Raw genomic sequence first — 25,612 nt, forward strand, 5'->3', positions numbered from 1 at the left:
TTGTTGTTGAAGACTTTGTAGTGGAGGGTGAGTAATTTGAATTCGATTTTATAGATTATGGGGACACAGTGTAAGGATTTGCAGTGCGATGCGTGGTGAGAGGTGAAGATCGAGGTGAAGTCTTACAATTAATACATCCAAGGCACATCATAGGTTAGCATAGAAATAATATGGGAATTTATTAAACATGAGTTCAATATTTCAAAAAAGTTATTTTAGGATCAACCAACGTTAAGAAAGTGGTATTGCAGTTGAGTCTGTAGACAGCTGTGTTGCTTAGTGTAAGGTAATTATTTTTTGCAAATGTTTCTGGCAAAGTCACAATGGAACTTTTACTTTTACACATGCTGACACACAAACATGCACATAACAACTGTTACTACTCAAAGAATTGAGGAAATTAAGATGTATTTTTTTTTACCTATCCTCGGTGCAGACCCATATTGGGGTGTATCCCCCATAGTCCATTACTTCATTCCCAAAGAAGCAAGCAACATGAGGATGTACAAGGCCCAATATTGTCCAGGATAAGGCTCAAAGAGGGACCTCCCATTCTGGCATTATATACTGACAATATTTGCAGGTCTGCACCAATTTATTTTAATGGTGTTGTATAAAATACATATGATGAATGAGTTTTGCAAGTGAATAGGCATTGCTAGAAGCTATGATGATTTGTGGTTTATGCCTTTCAAAAGCTGTTAAAAGCAAACTCATTAGGTTGTGATATAATAAAAAGACTAAAATCAACTTTCTAGCCTTACAACAACACAGCAAAAATAACATAATCCTTAAATGCATCATATCTTTAAAGGGACTGTAAAGTTTTGTTTACTTATTTGTGCCTAGCACCAGGGAATGAACATGGTAGACATAGTTTTAGGCTATGCCTCTGTGCACTGTGCATACTGTCAAAGTATTGTTTATGCTACCTATTTGCATGTTCCCTATTTTATTTTCGGTCCTTTCCAGACCTGGTTACTCCCAGAATTATCTCAAAAATATAAGTTATCGATGTGGGGATTATCACACCCCAATTAGATGGACAAGAGAGCTCCAGGGAAGATTAGTTACCTGCCTATACTCACTTTTCCCCTCCCTCCCTCTCTTTCATGCTGTGCCTGAGCCCCCAGAGTTATAGTGCTTACTGTTACTTGTACTGTGCTGTTTCACCTTGTACTGTGCCATTGTTTGTCCTTGTACGGCGCTACGGATACTTTGTGGCACCCTATAAATAAAAATTAATAATAATAATGAAGGGGAATAGACTTATTACATTCATTAGAGAAAAGTAAACTCCTATAATAATATTATTTTTATATCTTCATCTCCAAACATTTAAATTAGACAAATAGAAAGTGAATACAAATAAGTGTTAGATTTCCTTTACCATGGACAATAATTCTTAATTAAACCTACCCCTTAAATATAGAGGTACCCCTATTACCGCTCACAACACTGGAGGATTAAGTCCAACTCTAGTTTGTAATATAATTCTTTTGTAAAGCTATGGACAACATGTAATGCACTTGTTTTCCCTCAAAAATGATCACTATTCAGTGCTTTGTATATCTTGGGGTCAGGTAAGAAGGGCTATTTCCCTATTTACAATACGTAAGATAAAAGTTAAGCTATAGAAGGGTTGTCCAAAATAAGATACATTTTATTAAAATAAAAATACATATGACTTGGTCCACTTATAACGATTTAGTCTCCATTTCTATGGGAGATTAGGGAGAGAACATAGTGCAGTCCACAGAAACTCCATTATTTACTTTCATACTTCCAAAAATATAACACTTGTAGCAAATGGCAGTTTCTTTGAAAACAGACCACCAACAAAGGCAAACTATGGGGTCTATCTATGACCCTTTACATTTCTAGGTTAATTATAATTTCTTGTCTTAGTGATAAAAAATGATTTTACAGAGCTCTTTATTAAAATTGTTCAGGCAGGACATTGGCTGGGACCCTGGTGAACAGTTTATAGCAATATTGTCCAGGTTCTGACCTGGCCTATGCATACGCAACTCTCATGTGCAGCTCAGAAAACAATTAGTGACAGGAGGGAGGGGAGGAGCATGAAAGCCGCCAGGAAGGGATCAGAAGGCCCCTCTCCCCATAGGATAGGATAACGCCAACATCATATGGTGTTAGCTATCAGAATCAAGCTCCGAAATGTAAGCTTTTTGGAGCGTGATAAATTGGTCCAGACCGCAGTCCCCGTTGAGAATTGTGGGCACTCTGGTATTCTGCAATAGTTATCTATACCTCCTGTGTTAGGCTGATGTTAAATAACCTGTTAATTTTGCCTAAACCATATGTAAACAAATGTTTCCGCATGATTTAAGGGTTTACCAATAGGCGGCCTATGTCACCAATGTGGTGCCCAACTTCATCAATCCAGCTGCAACAGGAGTTTAGTTGGTAATGTTATGTTAAAGTGGAACTAGCGCTAGGTCCTATGACGCTTTTTTCTTGCTTTGCTACATAGTGCCATTGGCATGGGAGATGGAAGAGAGCATAGTATTCATCTTGTTAGGCTCTCACATGGCATAAGGTCAACCTGAGAGCTAGCATAGCGCAGCCTGTAAGCTTGACTTGAAAGCATAGTAGGGCTGTCAGAGTAAAGAGCTGACCGTGGATGCACTTGTGTTCACTGGTGTATAGTTTGTTTCTGAGCATGCGCAGAGAGATTTAATAAAAATAGAGAAAATGCAGCACTGTCGGCATCTACATTTCTTAATGAATCAGTCCCTATATGTGTATCTTGCACTCTCTTCACAATTTGCTGCATTTGACTCCTTATGGTGCCTGCACACAGGCACCCCAAGGAGACAGTCTTTTCCGATTGCTCCTTCGTTACAGCTGAATTCAGTTAAACTGTTGTTGAACTGGACAGAATACAGGTCAAATAACTTTAAAAGTTGCTATCGATCACTATAATAATCACATTTGAAATAATCATAGGGATCAATAATCCCTTTTTAAAGATTTGTTTGAACTCCATTATGTGCTGTTCATTGGCATCTGACCAGAAAGCTGTTGAAGTGGGTGGATGGGCAACGTGAACTGAACATACTTTTGTGCCCACCATAACAGTGGTTTGGTGGTTGAATTACCTAAGCTATTTGTCTTTAGCTGTGTTTTCTGTATGTTATTAGATTTAAATTTGTTTTTATTTGCATAAATAGTCACAATCTTTGTATTCCCCTATATTAATTTGTACATGATTGCCAAGTTTTTAAAAGTGTAATAAAAAGAGCATTACGTAATCACCAGGCCACACTAAAATTACCCCACGTAGGATGTATATAGTTCTAAACAGGTTTCATATTCATTTAGCTTGCAGCGGTTTGGCAAATAACACACAGAATTACAAGTATTTAATTTGTAATGTAAGGTTTTACAGCTAGATATGAAAATCCTAAATGTTTGTGTGTACAGAAGCAACATTTAACCTCATATTCATTTTCTTTTCAAATAATATAAATTATTATGTCATTATCTGCTAGGTGACATGGGATTTAGTGAGCATATACAATAAGTAACTGTGTATATACGGGGCTTTGCATCGCCAATGTAATTATCCCTTTAATCATTGTGTAGGAAAGCTTGTCAAAATATCTGCACTAACCTACAGATTTAAACCTGTCCATCTTAACCAAATCTATTTAAGAAGATTTAGAAGTAATTGCTGTCTGCTAGAAACAGTAATTCTACCATCACAGATAAACCAGTGCAATTTAAATTGCATTTATTGTCTTCTTAATTGTTACTGGATTGCAAGTAATCCATTGTAAAGGCAAATCCATTCTTTAAAAAAAGATGATAATCCATTCAAGAGCCGCAAATTGTGCTCTTTTGTTCAATGTAAACACCAATGATACTAACAAAGACCAATAAAGCTAAAGAATTTGTTATAAAAATGTGAGCTCAATATTTTATCCCTTATTATTAATTTAGCAGTTGGTATTTAGATTATGTTGATGAGGATTGTCACTTCTCTACCTCTACTATCCATTCTATGCCTTATATTGAACAACATGAGTACAGAGGCCGAATAAGAGTGTAATGCAAGCGTAAGCGTAACTTGCACTCAAGTGTATGCGTATGTTTTCTGTATTCAAAGTTGAAGATACTTCCAGTTCTGAAAGAGTAACAGATACGCCCACTTGACAACAGACAATCCCCTCAGACACCTACTTCCATCTTGCGAACATGTAAAAAAAAATAAAAAATGTATATGTTACGAACGCAATTGCTGTAAAGCATCATATAAACTTGAATAACCTAGCTACCTAGCTAACACAGCAGGAACAACTTCCGGACATGTGTACACAAAAAAAAAAAAAAAAAAGGTTTTTATCGTTGATCTTTCTTACTTGGCAAATTGTAATCTATGGCCAGGCAACTACTCTTCAAAACCACTAGGTCCGCTCCTATAGCGGCAAAGTCATGACCCCAAAGTGACAAGGTCATGATTCCACAGTGACGTGGTCACTCTGCCTTTCAAAGTATGTCCCGATTTTTAAAGATCTACAAAGTTGGGAGGTATGAATTAGAGTGGTTATAGTTAATTAAAAGAAAAAAAAAATCATTGTCTCTATAGTGTGCACTGTACATCTCTGTGCTAGTTTGAGAATTGGAAAAAAAAAACAATTGTTAACTTAAATAGAGCTTAATATACTTGTAAAAGAAATATATAGGCTAGGATTCAGAACCCGGATCCCAGTAAGTGATTAAATGTTCCAAAGTAAAACAAGTATTGTTGATCTTGGCTTTATTTCTTATCATTGTATTATTTACACAATTGTTAGAAGCTCATATGCCCCTCAGATAAAGATCAGAGCAGAACATATTCATAGAGCCACCCGATCATAAATATCAAAGCAAAATAAATATTGGCTATGTCATCGTAAGATTTTAGACAGACAAGGAAGGCTAATGGCATGGTCATCAAGTGTGTCTTGGTTAGCTATTGTGAAACATGATATGCAGTCTGAGCGTGTATTGGCCTCACTTTTTTTTTATTATATCTGTAAGATAAATAACTGGTTTATTACGTTGTGTAAAATACTATTTTTAAATACACAATCTGCTAATTTAATTTGACATTTGCAAATTCATTATTGGCAAACTATATAATGTGAAACTAAATAAGCACATACATTTATGTTATGCATTAGAAATAGGGTTAATTAAACTTGGTCGATTGTTGTTTAAAGGGGCTCTAATGCCACCATGCTATAAATGGTGATTACTGCTACTTACAGGGGTTTCTTATTTTTGATGTTTCAATGTTTGTTTGTTTTTTTCAGTGCGCTAGACGGTGGTACAATGAGGTTCACAACACGCGCTGCTCTCTACAGCATTGGATACCCCGCCCATCTTTGACGTTTTCCCACCAATCGCTTTCAGCGAGAGTGATAAGCATTTCAGCTAGAAGATATTGACCCTATATAACCTCCAGTAAGTTTGGCACCTCGTTATTATTAGGTACTGGCATTACACAGAAAGGAACACTGTGTACCTTTGTCAACAGACTGGGCTATAAACAGAGATGAGTGATTTTCTATGCTGTGGTTTGCACAACTCTTCACAAAATTGGGCCAACGAGTTTTGTTTTCATCAAATAAATTCACAACTGTTTTATTTCCTGTTTAAGCAGAAAAAAAAAATCATTGAAAATCACATTTGGAAAGTTAATAAAATGGTAATTGATAATATAAATCTACATAACACCTGTTTGGTTTGAAACTAATACTGTGCTAGTTAAACTAATTGCTTCATTAAATAGAGCGATACTCACTCCAGTAAGTTGGAATGGGTGGTCCCACCTGGATCTTGGGTCTTTACAGGTAAGTGTTTGTGAGCTGAACCACCCAGAGGGTGACGCAGGAACCTCCGCCGATCCTAGGCAATATCCTGATTACTCTTGAACCAGATCCCAAAATAATTAACCTTTAGGCAATTATGATAAGTATTTATTGGGTAGGATAATTCAGGACCAGATTACAGTTCTAGGTTTTTTGTAAATTAATTAAATAGTAAAGCACGGTAAGCAATAGAATGCAACAATACAATGTGAGTCACATAAGTATATGTCTATTCAGCATGGTAGAAAACCACTGCTAACTTACTCTGAGCTTTGTGAAAATGTGACGTAAGAAAATTACACCCAGTACATGAACTTTCAACAATAACCATTTCTTGGGAGTAGGTGGCAGAAACTCTTTCTAGGGAGCTTGATTTGTGTCTTGAGGGTTGTTGCTGCCGTTACGGATGATCCGGGTGTTCCAGTTCCCGAGCTTGTTGGTTGTTTCATTGTTTCTGCCGTGGCGCAACCTGGGATGGAAATAGAGAGGGGTGTGGGAGGGTAGAAGAGTGGGGAAGTGGGAAAAAACAGTTTACACGGTACATCCAATATACTTGGATGCTATTGATTTAGCAGTTGATTATAGCTTATTTTGCAGTTTTGATGTCTATAGCTCTTTTGCTTTGATTATAGCTCTAATGCAGTGTATATTGTTGTGGTGGTGGTACTGTTATTTTCTGTTGTTAGTGGTTTATAGCTCTGGGGGTTAAATGGGCAGGGTTGTTTTTTATAGCCCTATGTTTAGCTCAGTGTTTATAGCTCGCAGTTGTGGTAGCGATGTTTATGGCTATATGCCTATAGCTGTGGGCAGCACAGTGGCGTAGTGGTTAGCACGTCTGCCTCACAGCACTGGGGTCATGAGTTCAATTCCCAACAATGGCCTTATCTGTGTGGAGTTTGTATGTTCTCCCTGTGTTTGTGTGGGTTTCCTCCGGGTGCTCCGGTTTCCTCCCACACTCCAAAAACATACTGGTAGGTTAATTGGCTGCAATAAAAAAAAAAAAAAATTGACCCTAGTCTCTCCCTCTCTGTCTCTCTGCCTGTCTGTCTCTGTGTGTGAGTGTGTGTCTATAGTAGGGAATTTAGACTGTAAGCTCCAATGGGGCAGGGACTGATGGGAATGAGTTCTCTGTACAGCGCTGCGGAATTAGTGGCGCTATATAAACAAATGATGATGAGCTCAAAATGTTTAGCTCTTGCCTGCTGGTAGTGAGTGGTGGAAGTGATAATGGTTCTTATGAGTGGGATAGTGTTTGTTATGTATCTTGAGCAGTGTCTGCCCAGATGGGGAATTCTGGAAGCTTTGTGGTTACCATAACCATTTCAAAAAAAGGGTAAGAAATGGTCAATAGACAGTGTTAGGAAAAATAATGAAATAGTTACATTAACGTGTAACTGCATGAAAACGTTATTGAGATGCTGCAACAGACTCAGACTTAATGTTGCTTGAGTAACTGCGCTGGAGGAACTACAGGTGGCGCTGTTCCTAAGTGTGTTATTGTGTTATAGCAATGTACTCTGTTGTACAGAGAATGCTCTAGTTTTGTCCTCATGTTTGTTTACATGCAAGATCTGTTATGTCTGTATGGTGAGATAACTACACAGTTTACCATAAAAGTTAATCTGCAAAGAAGTTCCCAGCATGTGTCTATTGACAGAATGAAAGAAGCATAATCTGCAACAAAAATATTATTATCAGTCATCGGAACCATGTATCTTCTCTAATTCTACAATATGCTGCAAATACTGTACATTTCTAGCACATTAAAATTTTGCTTGACCCTTAAACTATATTGTGTGACCACTCCTGCACTTTTACATTTAATCTTTCACTCTGTAAATGTAAAAAATCATAAAAGAATATATGCCGCTTGTATATCACACAATTGATTGACCATTGGTGCACATGACAATATCCAATATTCAATTAAAGAATTAATAAAAAAATAACAGAATCAAATGGCGCACCAATAAGCATAGCCGTAACTTAGAATTCTAGCGCCTGGGGCGAGAAAGACAAATGCTGCCCCCTAGCCCTCAATTTTAACCAAATTAACCTAAAATATTCCTAAATTGCGCCCCCCTTCAGCGTTGCGCCCTGGGCGGTCGCCCCCTGTCGCACAGCCCTAGTTACGGCCCTTTCTCCCAAACTAGCAACACCCAGAACTGCAACTAATTGGTCAAATTAAATATGGAGCAAGGGGGTAACAAAGGTGCTTCCTATTCTTAACCTAGGGATATCCAAGGGTGAGAATAGATAGAAAATCCTCTACAATTCTATATATTACAGTCCAAAAATCTTCTTAAACGCAATACAGGATATTTCTCCCATCCTTCTTGCCCACATGTGGATCTACTTACAGACAGAAGAATAAAATGAGGCCAGTTACATCATCATGATCCAAATGGCACTGCTGCAAAGTTGTTAAACACCACTACTCCTTTTCACAATATGCCACCGGACCTTGAATCTCTCCTCAGGAATCTTCAACAATCTAAATCACCACTGTAACTTTGAAATAATTCTTTCAAGTAATATGAATGACAAACAAATACTCCATTTTCATTCTTTAAGAGCCAGCACAGGATCAGGTGTGGATAGTCTTCAAGGCAGGACATCTAAGACAAGGATATGGAAAGTGTCATGAACCTTGAGGGAGGGAGGCAAACGGAGCTTGTAGGTGACAGGATTGGTGACACAGGTGATGAAAAAAGGTCAGATGAAGCATAGTGCCAATTTTAATAAAGGAACAAGGAGCTTCAAATTTCCTGTATACAACCAAACTTTATCACTAATATGGAACAAGGGCAAAAGATTTTGATGACGGTCAGCGAACTGTTTGTAACGTTGGGAAGATTCCAAAAAGCCTTGCCTTAGTCAGGACCCAAATATGAGAAAAGTCCCGTACCATATCATCTGCGGCTGGAACAGAGGAAGTGATATTGGAAGAGAAAGGGTGGGTTGAATCCCAAATACAGAGAAAAAAGGGGAGCGGCCAGTGGATTTGTGGACATGAAAGTTATGAGAAACCTCTGCCCACAGGAGAAGATTAGCCCAGTCCATTTGATTCTCGGAGTAAAAACATCATAGGAAGGCCTCGAGGTCCTGGTTCATACGTTCGGTCTGTCCATTAGTTTGCGGATGATAACCAGAGGAGAATTTTAAGTCCAAATTCAAATTTTTACAAAAGGCCCTCCAAAAACAGGATACAAATTGGACAGCACAGTCCGAAATAATTTCACGAGAACATCCATGGAGTCTGAAGATCTCCTTAATAAAGATAAGAGCCAACTCAGAAGCAGAGGAACAAAGTGTGCCATTTTGGAAAATCTGTCGACAACGACCTAAATGGTAGTAAAGCCACTGATGGAAAGAAGATCCGTGATGAAATCCATTGATATACTACGCCAAGGATCATCTGGAATGGGAAGAGGAGGAAGGAGTCCCAAAGGTGCATGCCTGGGATTATTGTTGAGACATGGCTTGGGTTTGTGGGAGAGTAAGGGGATAAATTCTTCCTCTAGGGAACTGCTTGCCAGGGATCAAGTTAATTGGTCAGTCCTAAGGACGATGAGGAGGAAGAACTTCAGACTCGGAATTACTGAAGGCGTCACTAAACGTTCTGTAGGCAGCAGGCAGAGAAGGCTCAGATGAAAGGATATGGCAAGTGGTTTGAGATTCTGGAGAATGAATCAAGTTGAGGCAACTTTTGTAACTTTGAGGACCCCAAGAAATAACATGGGCCCGACCCCAGTCAAACTGGGGGGTATGGATACGTAGCCTTGGTAAACCCAAGATAAGGGACTTAATAGACGGGCAGTACCAGAAACTTGATCCACTCTTGATGCAACTGACAACCGCTCAGGAGAAGTAATATTGGAGATAGAACCGTTGCTGACACGATTGCCATCCACAGCGGTGAGAGAAAGCGTCTGTGGCAAGGTCTGAATAGGAAATGGAGTTGCGAGACAAGGGTGGTTGAAAAATCAGAACCTGAATCCACGAAGGTTGAGGTCGGAAAGGATCCGTTAGGAGAGTCCAGCCGGACTGACATCAGAAACTTGGGGATACTGTATGGACAGGGAGTGGAAACAACTTCTCCTAGTATGGCTTCCCTTTTACCACCTAGGAGGGACTGTTTCCCAGTCTCTTAGGGCAGGAACTCAAAAGATGCCCAGGATCACCACAAAATAGGCACAGTTACTGTTTGAACTGTTTTTCCTCAGGAGACAAACGGGAGTGACCGACCTGCATTGGTTCTTCCGGAGGTGAAACTGGGTTCTAGAACTGAGGCACCAACTGAGGAGTAGAGCTCCTCACCAAAGACCTTTGCTGGGTTCTCTCCCTGAAATGTAGGTCAATTCTCATGCACTGGGAGATGAGGGTGTCTAAATCAGAAGGAAGTTCCCTGGAGACGAGCTCATCTTTAATGCGGTCCATAAGACCTGCCAAAAGTTGGCGACTAAAGCCTCTTTATTCCAATGCAGTTCTGAAGCCAGGCTATAGAACTGCACAGCATATTAAACAAACAGATGAAGAACCCTGGCAGAGATTCAAGAGACTTGAGGCGGCGGAAGAAACATGTCCGGGCTCATTGAAAATCTTCTGAAAAGTTTCAATAAAGAACCAGAGTTTTCAAGAAGAGGATCATTATGCTCCCACAATGGAGAGGCCCAGGCAAGAGTTTGACCACTCAGTAAGGATATGATGAAGGCAATTTTGGATCTCTCTGAGGGAAAGGCACCAGAATTATGTTCAAAGTAGATTGCACACTGGTTAAATAAACCCCTGCACCTCTTGGAATCACCAACATACTTCTCAGGTGTAGAAATGTGCAGCACAGAGGGAGAAGTAGAGGCAGAGGCTGTGGACAACGGGGTGGTCACCATTGTAGTGGGAACTATGGCCTGGGAAGCTGCTGGGGAACCTTGCAGAGAGTCAAGATGGGAGACTACTCTTTAGACACATTGCTACAGCTGGGCTTGATCTGGTTCTCATTGTTCAACATGATGGGCAAGGTGCAGGAGAAGGTCATGGGCTGAAGGTTCACATGCTCCATCAATAGAAATGGCCAGAGTATACTGTCATGGTTAATATGAAGCTAGAATGGTTACTTGCTGATATTAGCTCAACTCAGCAGAGAGGTGCAGATTTGAACGCTCCTCTGGGACACATGCAAGGGAGTTTGAATTTCGCTGTGGTAGAAGCGCAGGTCGCGGTCCTCTAAGAGAGTTATCAACAAAGCAACTAGGTGATTTGGGATGGTCAGGAGATCCAGGTAGAAACCGTGTGGGCAGGTAAGTATACAAGGATGGTCCAATAGAGAGGTCAGGCAAACCGAGTCAAATCCGTGCAGATAACAATGCACCGAAGGGAAATCTGACAGAGTAGTCAGGCAGCTGGAGTCAGAAACAGGGATCAAATAGCCGAGCCAAAATGGATAAGCAGAAGTCAAGTCAGGAGGAAGCTGAGGGCGTAAATAGGAATCATACTGAATGCAAGGAAGCAATACAAGAGAGCACTGGAGTATGGGGCACCCTAATGGTGCCAGAGCTGACTATAAATAGAGACCACGTGATTACTGGTGGCGGTGATGTATACAGCAGTCGCCTTGACCAGGAGTGGTGTCACATGCATGCGCAGAGCTCTGTCCCAGCCTTCCATGGATAATGTGTCTGGTTGCCTGACAATCAGACATGACCGTGTCATCAGAGGCAGGGTCCGTCCCTGTGTGGAAGCAGAAACACAGGGACGGCATCTGACAAATATCCCGTATTGCTTTTAAGAAGATTTTAGGACTGTAATATATAGAAATGTAGAGGATTTTCTATCTGTTCTCAGCCTTGGATATCCAATATTTAGTGTATATCACATGGGAAATTATCTTTAAACTGCAGATAACAGGGAAAAGTAGTTTCTTTGGATTTCTGAAATAAACTGCATCAATATACACGTAATAAGGAGCCTTTATCGCCAGAATAGGCATTGACTCGATTGCTGTCCTTTCATTTTATAAACTGTATGCCCCAAATTGGTGTCATCTACTCTTCTACTGTGTGAAGATGACTGTTATCTTACATAGCCAGACAAATAAATTGTCCATCTGCCAAGATACTTTGATTCATTGAAGCAGCTGACCGGAGCCGTAACTTAATATTTTAGCACCTGGGGCAAGAAGGAAATCTACCGCTCTCTGCGCCCCCCTTCAGCTTCAAGCCCTGGACAGATGCCCCTCTCTCACAGCCCTACTTACGGCCCTGCAGCTGATTATTGAAATGTCCTTATTTCTTCACTAACACAATTAGGCCAAGAGATTCAGTAGTGTAGATGAAACGGGAAAATTGTTCCACAGCTGGATACAGATGATGGGCCGGTAATTTATGACTTTATATTAAATTAATAAATTGCCTTAGTTAACTTAGTACAAGTCTCTATAACCTGACTATTAAAGATAAGTAATCAGCACCAGTAAATATATCCTGAATGTAGTATCTTTTAGCATACTAGTATCTTCCTATCTCCACTTGAATACAGTGTCATACATATGTATACTTTCCTATGGGTTTGAAACAATGGGGGAACAAAAAGAAGAAAAATAAAGGGGGGGGGCACAGTGGGGAGCAGACAAAACAATAAACACCAAGTAACATATCATCTCAGATATCATCACAGATATACAACCACTCGATCGTATAGAGGGATCTGAAGCAAACTTGGCTATAAGGACTTCAGCAAGGCAACAAAGATAAGGCAACTGGGTCAGGGGGGAGTAGTCAGTCTCCACCGGGAGGGGGGTGTAGAAGTCTAAAGCCTTCTCCATCAGTAACAACTTTCCTTTCCCTTGTGCTTAATATACTTTCAACAATGAGTATTACAATTATCTGCGTGTGATGTCTGTAAATTAACACAACAGATTTGCCGTTCAATCACTCTGCCAATGTTATTCCACAGGTAGTCGCCTCAGTCTCACCTGTGTTTCCCGATTAACTGCCAGTAGTGATTCTGCCCCATAGACCTTGCTTCCCCAAGTCACACATGGACGTCTTCTACAGTGGATCAGCGGGGATATTTGCAAGATGATTTTTAGTGTGCTCTCTCATACAGGATCCTCAGTCCCATCGAAAACTATCACAATCATTTTCCAAATACCTAGATCTCTAGGCAGCCACCATAACTCACTCCCGTCACCCCTTAGACCAACTGCCCACTACATTGTGAGCTCCTTCTGGATGTGCCCTTCTGCACCTCTGTCACATGACACAATCTATGCTCCATTATTGCCATCAAAAGTAAGGGCAACTGCTTTAATTGTATGGCAGTGCCAGGCTCTACATCTGTGTTCTACAAAAAAAAAAAAATCAACTTTAAATGAACATATAAATTTTAACTTCAGAAATACCAGAAAATGGTCAACTGAGGTAAATTTCTTGCTGCAATTCCACTTACAGAATTATCCATCATGAGCAAACTTCCTGTATTTTGTTACCTTAATGTTCCTGTGACAGAAAAAACCTGACAATTTCCAGTCCATGTCAAGTTGTTTTGTTCATCTCTAGTTATAGATGCAGTTTTACCAGTGTAATTGCTTACGGAATGTTAAAGCACAATTTTGTGGCATAAATGCTCTTTGTGACATAATACATACAGTATATGGTGACAAAACAGGATTTTGTATAATCCAATACTTTCTATTTAAGCGTGTAATTCTGCAGAATTTCTTTTGGGGCATGAAATAAATACATAGAAAGCTGACATAACATTAATTAAATACAATGAATGAAAACAGATACATTTGGTAATGCTACGACGCATTTTGAGGCTTACATTTTATTGTGTCGCAATATAGATTTATGTAGCAATACGTCACAGACTGCAAATATTATTCTTATTCATGACAAAATAGTTATATTTTGAATAACCTTGAAAGGCACAACATTTTTCTGTCTACATAATGACAAAAACAAGCTACAAAATGTGTTACATAATATTAAAAAAAAATCACTCTGGCTATCATCAAATGCAAATCATATGAATGATAACAAATTTAAATGGAGTGACCCACAAAAACAATGGACCCAATTGGAGGCCACCAGAGGCAGAACTAGCAAGCCGTGGGCGCCGGTGCAGGGTGGCGGGGAGACGGGAACTGGGGCCCCCAATCCTCTGCATCTGCCATGCAGCGGGCCCCATTATCTCCATGGACGTCACCTGCCGCACCAATGGTAGTTCCGCCACTGGAGGCCACATTTTTAGATCACGGTTTAGCGTAGGATGACCATTCCTCTGTGTGTTGATATATTTATAACCACAGCTCTTGTAATATGCGAACCAGGTTAAATATCTCTTCCCTCTTCTTCTAACATTGTTAAGGTTATTTCATTGACTAATTCATTTAATGATCGGAACACTTGACTAACCACCTCAGCTTGTAGAGTATGTTTATTTGTTTATATTTGCTATGATTTATGTATTTTTTGCATCATATAATGTAATTGTGTATCAATATGAATTAGTTTCTACTTTGTGTCACAAAATGTGTTTAGTATTGGTAGGGGAAGGTAGACAAACCGCACCAGGTGTAATTGTTAAATGCTGCCCCTTAGTTTGTTCAATAATAGGTAGTATTCAAGAGCAATGAATGTCCTCTTGAAGGGTGCACCCTACACATAATATTAGAAATTAACAAGGAGGGAAACAAAAGTAGTCTGTAAATTAAAACATAACTTTTATTGGATATGCATAAAAGGAAAAAATTGGAAAGAAAGAAAAGAGCGAAATATTAAAAATATATAATAAAATTGTGAAAAAAGTGATTAAAAATGCAATATTATTGCATTACTTCACTATTACCTCTGGGGCTGAGAATATTGCAAAATATGGTCCAATGCGCTAAAGCAGTATCACTCTGATGGTGAGGTTCATCCTTCCTTGAACCAAATAACCATTGTTAGGAGAAATCTCCTAGATAAAAATGCAGAGGTATTGGGTTTAATGTTTCCCATATAAGGTATGCTAAACAAGCACTATAAATGGACTTTGACGAGTAACCTCTAAAGCAGGACTGTCCAACCTGCGGCACTCCAGGTGTTGTGAAACTACAAGCCCCAGCATGCTTTGCCAGTAGACAACCTGTTTATAGCTGGAAGGGCATGCTGGGACTTGTAGTTTGCCAACATCTGGAGGGCCGCAGGTTGGACAGGCCTGCTCTAAAGGCTTCTAGAATCGCTGGTTTTTGTGAATGGCCCTGCCTGATAACTCTGGGGAGCGATTCATAAAAGAAGCCACAACTTAGAGGAAAATAATGAGGCGAGACGCCGACGCGCATTTCACTCCTAAGCTTTTTCAAGGCTGGAAAAAGCATTGAAAAACCTTAGGAGCTTTTCTTTCCCTCCTTGTTAAAAATGTGTTTAGTAGTTTTGAACATTATATTCTGCACCATAAAATGTATTCTACATGCTGTAATATGTATTTTGTGCAAAGTGTTTGTGCAAAAGTTCACTTAATTTTACTAAATAAAAATGTAGATTTGATGCAGGCTGGTGACTATAATACTGAGTTGCTAATTATTTTACAGCATCACCTTTAAATGGTGACAATACACTGCACTTGTTGAACATGGGCAGTTATTGACAGTGAAATGATCCTGTGACTCACTCAGTTCCTGGCCCTCCAATTGTCAACACACTCGGACTGATCACTTTAAAACGCATGGAATTTAGGGCACACCCAAATTCAACAAGGAGCGGATCTGAAGATACGTCCACTGATGAATTTGCATGTAGTTCTACTGTGCTCCACTACACAAGACACTGCAGGATACGTCCAATGCCTATGTGGAATATAAACTCCCTTAAGAATGCACAGAAAAACAAAAATCAATTAATATCACCTGTTAAAAAGTTTTTTTAATAACGTTTTTTTTTAATGGAGCACATTTATTAGGATGTTCTACTGAACACAAAATACATTTTTAGAGTTGCAAACACATGTTATAGCATGCATACATGACTGTCATTAGTAGTAATCAGGACATAGACTAGCTCTGTAGCTGGAGCAAGAGATACGGCACAAATACAAGAACTGCTCGGGCTTGGTAGACCTTTACTGTACATTGACTACAGGCAAACAGTCTCTTCCCTACAACATAAGCTGTAGTATGAGTCCTTAGCGTGTGAAGATGAATTGAACGTTGCTGCATTTAGTTGCGTATGTTCCGGAGCTAGTCCTGCGCAGATCAAATTTGCGGATTATATGCACAAATTTGTTGCTTACATTCCTTGATGAATCAGGCCCACTGTGTTCCAAATTAACACAATGTACTGAATGTGTAAGGGCACAATATATAATTTTTGCATTAGCATTTACCATAGGAAGACATTTGAAGTATTAATAGCTCCCCAGTGATAGATTCTATGAACATTTACAAAGAAAGATTTATTGGAAAAAAATTAAACAAAGAAGTATAATTGGCTTCATAAAAGAAAATAAATAGATAAATGTTATTTTGTATGCAATTATATATCTAAGCTGTAAACAAAACGGAGCTAGTAAATTGAAGCAAGAAATCAAACCAGACAGATGGAATTATCAAAAACAATGTAGTCATCCACAGTATACGCCAAAATGATAAAATTATGTATTAGTTGATGCACAATTTTATTTCCATCAGCAAAAAGAACAAAATCCTCATAATAAATCTCTCATCGTTTGATTTCAAGTGTACTTTTGCACACATTTTTCTTTATGCAACTAGGGACAAAAATCAACATAATTCACTGTAATTAATGTCAAAGAGGAATTGATTGAGGCGAGATTTTCTTGTAAGCTGCTTTAAATCATAGAAAATAGCATCTTAATTAGCCATGAAAACAAAGAATATCAGCTAACGTACTATTTTTGTAAGGCAATATGTTTTTGGCTATAGCAACGTTCACTTCAATTTATTTGTCTGGTATAAAAACATGCAAATATGCAGGGCCGGTGCTAGGGTCCTTGGCGCCCTAGGCACATTTTCAAAATCGGCGCCCCCCCTCCGTCTTTTCTTACCTTAACTTGCCTCCTCTCTGCGTCCCTCCACTTACTGACACTGTCTGGCCGTGATGATGATGTCACGGCCCGACAGTCAGTGAGTGGAGGGGAGGAGACGGAGCAGAGAGGCGGCGGTGGTGATGATCAATAGTCCCCCCCCCCCCCTCCCTGTGGATGTATCTGAAGCTGTGCGGCGACCATGAAAGGTATGGTCAGCGGTCGCCACACAGCTTTAAATACATTTTTAATCTGTGGCGCCCTCCAGGCGCCCTCCAGAGCCCGGCGCCCTAGGCAAGTGCCTAACCTTGCCTAATGGGAGCACCGGGCCTGCAAATATGATAAATAAATGAGAAACGGTAGCTATATTCAAAGCCAGGGTTTGACACAGGTGTGCAGTCCCAGAATTCTTAGGGGCATTAAGAAAAATTGTGAAGTTGTCTTTACTGACAGGGGGCCTGATTCATTAAGGATCTTAACTTAAGAAGCTTCTTATTTAAGTCTCCTGGACAAAACCATGTTACACTGCAAGGGGTGCAAATTAGTATTCTGTTTTGCACATAAGTTAAATAATGACTGTTTTTGCATGTAGCACACAAATACTTGATAGCTTATTTGTACACTGAAATTTAAAGTTGTTATTTGTGTGCTACATGAAAAAACAGTCAGTATTTAACTTATGTGCAAAACAGAATACTAATTTGCACCCCTTGCATTGTAACATGGTTTTGTCCAGGAGACTTAAATAAGAAGTTTCTTAAGTTAAAATACTTAATGAATCAGGCCCAGTACCATCATTGTTTTTCTGTTGATCATTTGGGAAAACATTTATAACACAGGGTATCTGCTCCCTCCTCAGATTAGTCTAAAATGTCCTCTTGCCACAATTTTTTTAAATGGGTTGTCTTCCATATGTCCATCTAGGAAACAGGGATGGAGTCCCCCTGTACCATCCTGTTACTGGCTACCATTGCCAAACTTTCTATGTCAAGGCAGCAGCTGTGCAGGACTCACTCTAATCAAACTCACTACAGTTGGCTAGCATGCTCCATGGGATGGAGGGCCAGCAAACAGGGGAACCAACATAAACCCAGACAATGAATACAAATGATAATCTGTCATATTTATCCAGTCAGACCCTCGTTGGTCTGGTGCAAACCATTAGCTCAAATGATTAACTGTCTTGTGAAGATTCAGTGTTGGACAAGCAGGCAGATTAACTAAACAGAAGAGTAGATTGCATTGAGGAAAATCTTGGACTACTTGATAACTAATAGAAGCCAAAGGTGGCTTAGAGGTTAGATCTTCTGCCTTAGAGCACTGAAGTCATGAGTTTGATTCCCAACCAGGGCCTTATCTGTATAGTGTTTGCATGTTCTCCCCATGTTTGTGTGGGTTTCCTCTGGGTGCTCTGGTTTCCTCCCACACTTCAAAAACACACTGGTAGGTTAATTGGCTGCTATCAAATTGACCTTAGTCTCTCTCTGTGTATGTTAGGCAGTTTAGACTGTAAGCTCCAATGGGGCAGGGGCTGATGTGAGTGAGATCTCTGTACAGCGTTGTGGATTTAGTGGTGCAAACTGATGATATTTAAGTGTGAATAGCACAATAAGCACGCTAAGAAATGTGCTCTGGATTTTGCATCCCTCTGCTTGCAGGCATAATGGGCAAGCTTTAAATAGAGCATAATCATATTCACACTCATGAGGTGAATCATTTGTGGCCCTAATGAAGCTCTAAGTGAATAAATGTTAAAACTGAATTACAAATTACTGCCATTTTGTTCATCATGCATGAATCAATTTACAGGATAATCTTGTGAATTTCTTTTCTTCCAATTCACCTTGTTAGGAACTTTTGCTACTAATGATCTGTCCTTAGTGACAGCGATTCATTGATTGTCTATAGTTTATCTTACTACATTTAGACACTACCATAAATATTTATAGAGCAATACAAAATTCAGTGTAATAAATATGCACACACATGGATGTATACTATGGCTGTTCAGCAATCTATAACTATTCATAAACAATGAACATTCCAAAATAGAACAGTGAGACTGGGTGGTCACTGACAATACAGCTGTTGATCGGGATACAACAATTACTTCCTAAAGATTAAAAATACTCGTACCATATTAAAACAGTTTCAAGGCATGTAGAACCAGTGAAGAACACATCAAGTTACCACTACTGGGATGGAACGTAGATACAATCTGGTTTGACTGATTGCCCAAACAGTGGATCATTCAAATGTGCATTCTGAATGCTGCAGACTTAAATGACAGATGCAAGAAGTGTTTCACAATGATGGGTGTATATGACTCCCAAATTCCTGGCCTTCCAGTGTGTTTCCCTGTCATAGTTTTTAATTGAAAAAGATCATTATGGGCTTACATTGATTTAAAGATCAAAAGGAAGATATTGCTAAAAGCCATCCACATAAACTCTTCCTATTGGTTACAGTAATGGTTGCTTAGCAAATCTTTATTTTACTCTAATAAAGTATTGCACTATGAGGCGTGTCTTTTGTGTTTGTGTTATAAAGCCTGAAATCAAGATAAATCTTGTCAGACTTTTTTCCACATTTAATGTGACCTTGCAACCATGAAAATTTAAGTGAAAACAAACAGACAATGTTTAGGAAAAAAAAAGTGAAAGTAAAACACATACAATAACCTTGTTACATAAGTGTACATGCCCCTAAGCTAATGCTATGAGGAAGCACCACTTTTACTGCTATAATAAAAGCAACAACTTTTTGCTTTTATTATAACATTAAGGGCTAGATTTACTAAACTGCGGGTTTGGGAAAGTGGAGATGTTGCCTATAGCAACCAATCAGATTCTAGCTATCATTTAGTTAGTGCATTCTACAAAATGACAGCTAGAATCTGATTGGTTGCTATAGGCAACATCTCCACTTTTTCAAACCCGCAGTTTAGTAACTATAACCCTAAGTCTCTATCATTATCATACACCTGGACTATGGAATTCTATCCCACTTTTCCCTGCAATTAAGTTCAAGCTCAATGAAATTGCGAAAAGATATCCTGTGCACTGCCCTCTTTAAGTCATTAGACAGATTTTCAATGGGATTGAGGTCTAAGCTCTGACTGGGCAATTCTAAGACTTCGATCTTCTTCTTCAGAAGCCATTAATTGGTTGACTTGGATGTGTGCTTTTGATGTTTATCATGTTGGAAGGAAATTCCTCTTCATCTTCAGCTGTCTGACAGAGCCCAGCAGGTTTATCTTGGTATTTGGAGTTATTCATTAAACCCTCTAACCTGACTACAGCCCCTATGCCAGCGTAAGAGAACCAGCCCCAAAGCAGGATGTTTCCACCACCATGTTTCACAATTGGTGTGGCGTTCTTTAGGTGATGAGCTGTGTTGACTTTGCGTTAAACATATCTTTTAGAATTAATGCCAGAAAGTTCAACCTTAATAATAATCATTATCATCAACATTTATTTATATAACGCCAGCAAATTCCGTAGCGGTTTACAACCTTGCTCTCATCAGACCATAAGATATTTTCTGACATGGTTTGGGGTTATTAAATGTATTTTTTTGCAAAATACAGGCTTAAATGTTTTTTTGTGAGAAAAAATATCTGTCTTGCCACATGACCCATAGCCCAGATATATGCAGACTCTCTGATGAGGTTTCTCTTTGTCCTGTCATCAACTTTGGAGGGACATCCTGATCTTGGCGTGACCCCCAATGTCCCTGTTGTGAAAAATATTCACTTACTAATGAGAATCTTCACAGTGTTCCATGAAATGCCTTTGAAACTCTTCTACACCCCTGCCCTGTCCTGATTGGCACCTTTCACCAATGTTTGGAAAGTTCCTAGCAATTCATGACTATGCCAATAGGATGCAACCAAAGACATTGGAAATAAATCCTTTAGGAACAGCTGCTCTTTATTTGTCATTAATCATAATCACTTTCATTGCTGGCAGGTGTGCTAATTACATTTGAACATGGCTTTGAATGCGATTGGTTAACTCTGAACACAGCTACAGCCCCATTATGAAAGTGTATGCCCTTATGTAGCCAGACTACTGTAGGGATTTTTATGCTCACTTTCCTTTTCTTATAAAATACCTAATTGCTCCTTCACTTTGATATTGTTGGTTATAAAGTCACATTAAAAGTGGAAAGACATGATTTATCTTTCTTCTTTACATCACAAACACCTGCATTTCCAATAAGGATGTGTAGGCTTTTTATAACCTCTGTATACCACGTCTCTTGGAAAACTAATAAGCTCCTTTGGATTTCAGTATCATATCTACGCGGATGATACACAAATGTATCTATCATCTCCTGATCTCCCACCATCTGTCTTGGCAAATGTTACTGAATGTCTTGCTGCCACTTCATCTTGGATGTCATCTCCTCATCTCAAACTCAATCCTTCAAATACCGGACTAATAATATTTCCACCAGCCAACAGAGGCTACCTACCAGACAACTCTATTTTTGTTGACAACATGACAATAAGCTCTAGCTCTCAAGCCCGCTGGTTAGATGCTATCCTCAACTCAGAACTGTCCTTTGTTGCCCACATCCAATTTGTATCCAAATCCTTTTGGGCAGCATGGTGGCTTATCTGTCTGGAGTTTGTATGTTCTCCCCGTGTTTGCGTGGGTTTTCTCTGGGTGCTCCGGTTTCCTCCCACACTCCAAAAACATACTGGTAAGTTAATTGGCTTCTATCAAACTGACCCTAGTCTGTGTGTGTATGTCAGGGAACTTAGACTGTAAGCTCCAATAAGGCAGGAACTGATGTGATTGAGTTCTCTGTAAAGCGCTGCAAAATTAGTGGCGCTATTTAAATACCTGATGATGATGATTCATCTAAGAAACATTTCCAGATTATGTACATATCTCACATAAGAAACGGCAAAACTTTAATTCCTGCATTGACGATTGCAATTTTCCCCTTACTGGTCTTCCCCTAATTAGACTATGACTCCTACAACCTATTTTGAATAAAGTGACCAGACTAATTTTCCTCCAGCAAACACGGCAAACCGTCGGCACACAATGAGAAGTGAGGCACATTAAGCCAAACGTCCTTAAACTTATCCACATGTTCAGAAGCATAGCACTTACCCATTGAGGGTTAAGTTGTTGGTCATCTCCAGCCAATAGAATCCTGTGGGAGTGTTTAGGTTTGTGTGCCCATATACTCTCACACAAAGGATGCTGGGTCTCTTCCGTCGCAGAAATCCCCAGGGAGTAGCTGTGTCAGGCTGAGTAGCTGCATTTTGTGATCTAGCTGTATTTTAGCTGTCCTTTCTGTAGTGGTTTGCATTTAAGCTTATGTGAACAGTGTGACTGTATTGACTGTCGTTTCTCTCTGATTACTGGCGACTAGCTGTGTTTAAATTTTCTCCCCATTACCTATAAACTTATTTCTTCATGGGGCCTTTAATCACTCCCTCGCTGAGTCCTACACCTGCATATTGTAGTTTACTAATAGGACATGTCCCGCCCGAAGAGAAGCGCCCCTGCCCCCTCTAGATTCACGGAGGGCGCTGGTTCTCCTCCCCGTAATGTCCCCATGGCCTCCTTCACAGACCAGACGCCCGCTGCTTCCTCCGGCGCTGACGCTGTGGCTGCACGCCGGGGGAGCAGTGGGGCGAAACGCACAGCAGCGTGGGCAGCCGGGCGGGGAAGAGAGAGGGTCAGACGCTCTTCCCGCCGCGGCCGTTCATCAAAGGGGAGTGGCGCAACTCCGGAGGCCATTGGTAGGCGGGCGCACGCGCCGGAGAGAGAGGCCGTGCCGCCTGTACCCGACGTTACAGCAGTGGGGAGGGTCAGGCTGAGCACGGTGAGGAGAGGGTCCCCCTCTCCTGGGGGTGCTCGGTCTGCTGAGCACAGTAGCGGGTACACTATTAACCCTTTGGGGGCGGGGGGTAGTGGGCAGAGGCCCGTGGCTCACAGGCAACAGGGGAATAGAGCTAGCCCATCATATGCCCGGTCGGAAGTAGGGACTGTGAGGCAGAGGCAGCCCCAGAACACGAGGCCCAACAGCGCCCCCCCTCTCATGTCTTTGGTATGTTTTCCACCACCAGTCGCTGTGTCTCAGGCTGCAAGCGATCTTGTTTTGCCTGCTCAGATACCTGACCCCAGGTCGCACCAAAACGTACAATTACAGGACAGTTTTGTTCAGAATCAGGCTAGGGAGAGGGCAGCTCTTAACACACAGCCCCCCTTCTCTAGCTATCAAGCGGAGGGAATGTCTCCTTTATTATTCTCACGAGATGTTAGCGGTTCCTCATTTACCCCGTTCCCCCCTACCCAGCCCATCCCCCAGGTTCACACGACAGCCTGGCACAGTAATGGGACAAGGTTCCCACAGCCAGGTCCCGTGGAAAATGTGTTTCATAGTCAGGCACAACCGCATACATGGTATATGCCTTCTCAGACATTAGTTGGTCCCGGTTCCTACCTACCGTTACGAGGCCCATTTCCCCAGCCCGCACAGGTAGAGTTTCGTCCCGTTACGCAGACTCAGTCTCAGCAAGGGATGCCGCTCAGGGGTAATGCCATTGGGGAATGGTCTGCCCCTTACCCCCCTCCTAATTTCCCCATGTCTTTGCCTACCCCCTATGCTGGCACGATATCCGCTACCGTACATAGTGCCCACCTTCAAATGATGCAGACTTCTGCCTGTCAATCACAGGCACCGTCCAGCCAATTCCCAATGCCGCCTGGTTTCAACTTAGTACCATTCCCGGGTCAAGTTCTCAGTACTGACAGTGGGGCGGTGGGTGCAGGGGTGAATTTACAAGGGAGCAGTCCCGCTGTTGATATGTCTTGTCATTCAGTATTACAGGGCATGCCAGGAGGCGAGTGCACTTCTGCTGATGGTCGGGTCGAGTCGGGTCCACAGGGTGGTACTTCAACATCGCACGGAACCAGGGAGGCGTCGCCTGCGTCCAGGCAGTAAGCAGCAAGCAGCGGTGAGTACTTAAATTGTTTTTCTCCGGTAGCTCATTCATGTAGTCCTCCCATGTCATCCTCGGGTAGCAACGAATCTGACACAGAGGCTGGGCCGCGCAAGCTCATGAAAGTGTTGCAGCAGCATTTTGGCGGAGCAAAAGGGATTAGGAATTCAGGAGGCGCAGTACCCGTTTATGAAGAAAGAGGTGATGGCAGTGACAAGGTGCGTTGCGCTAACACAGGGCTTACTACCGGTATTAGGCCATGCATAAGAGACCGAATAAACAAAGGTTTTTATGTAGACATTTTTTCAATCACGGGGCGTGCAAAAAAGAGTTAGAAAAGGCAGCAAGTAAAGGAGGTATGGGTGAGGAGGCATACAAAACGTTTACCAAGTGGATTTCTGGTTTTTGCTCATTTGCCGCGGTATATCTGGAAACCAGACCGGATGCCATGCGTGATATTCTGCGTTATCTGCATATGATAACGGTGATGTACGAGTCAGACGTCCCATTTATCTGGAGGGAGTATGATCAGGTGTTCAGAGAAAGGTTAAGTGGTAAGAGGGACATCCCGTTTGGTACCAAGGATGTTGAAACATGGGTCGATATGGTTAGACGTTCAGTTTCAGAGTTGAGAAGTAATGCCGTACCCAGGTTTCCAGGGACGGGGAGGCAGGGGGCCTCCTTTCCCGCTCGCAATAAATGCTTTGCTTTCAATAGCGGTACATGTACAAGGGGAGCCGCTTGCAAATACAAGCACATTTGCACCCTATGCAGGGGGACTCACCCGGCTCGGGATTGCACAAGAATTAGAGAAGGGGCAGGCAGAGGAGGACAGGCATCAGGTGCTAAGCAGTAAAGCACGTTCACCAGTGAAGGTGCAAGCTTTGACTAGATGGTTACGCCTTCACCCTGACCAACAGTTAGCAGAATTTTTATTCAGAGGATTTAGTTATGGTTTTAGTTTACCCATCAAGGGTGCTGTGTGCGCTCAGGCTGCAAAGAATTTGAGGTCTGCCTTTATTTTTCCCGAGATTTTGTTAGAGAAGGTTCAAAAAGAAGTGTCTTTAGGTCGCATGGCAGGTCCGTTTGAAATATCTCCATTGGCGGATTTAGTGTTATCACCGGTAGGCGTAGTCCCAAAGAAACAAGCGGGGAGGTATCGATTGATACAACACCTGTCGCACCCCCAAGGAAGTTCAGTTAATGACGCTATTGACCCGGAAGATAGTTCAGTGTTGTACCAGTCGTTTGAGGAAGCATTGGAGTTGGTTAGATAATTTGGGGAAGGGGCGTTGTTAGCAAAGCTAGACATAGAATCGGATTTTAGGTTGTTACCCCTGCATTCAGAGTCGTTCCGTTATATGGGCTTTAGGCTTCCAGACGGTATATATGTGGACTTATGCCTCCCGATGGGGTGTTCTATTTCCTGCGCTTATTTTGAAAAGTTCAGTTCCTTCCTTCACTGGTATGTGCAGGCAGGATCTGGTCATCCGGGTTTTGCTCACTACCTGGACAACTTCCTTTTCATGGGGCCAGCCAATTCCCCAGTTTGCTCCAACGTATTGCGTGATGCGCAGTATCTGTTTTCAGTTTTAGGGGTTCCAGTAGCTCAGGGCAAGACTGAGGGACCTATGACCTGCCTGTCGTTTCTAGGCATAGAGATTGACACGGTTAAGGGATGTTGTCGGTTGCCATTGGAAAAAGTTACCAAGCTGGTGACTTTAATTCAAATGGCTAT

This window comes from Mixophyes fleayi, chromosome 1, assembly GCF_038048845.1.
Source record: "Mixophyes fleayi isolate aMixFle1 chromosome 1, aMixFle1.hap1, whole genome shotgun sequence".
Classification (NCBI taxonomy): domain Eukaryota; kingdom Metazoa; phylum Chordata; class Amphibia; order Anura; family Limnodynastidae; genus Mixophyes; species Mixophyes fleayi.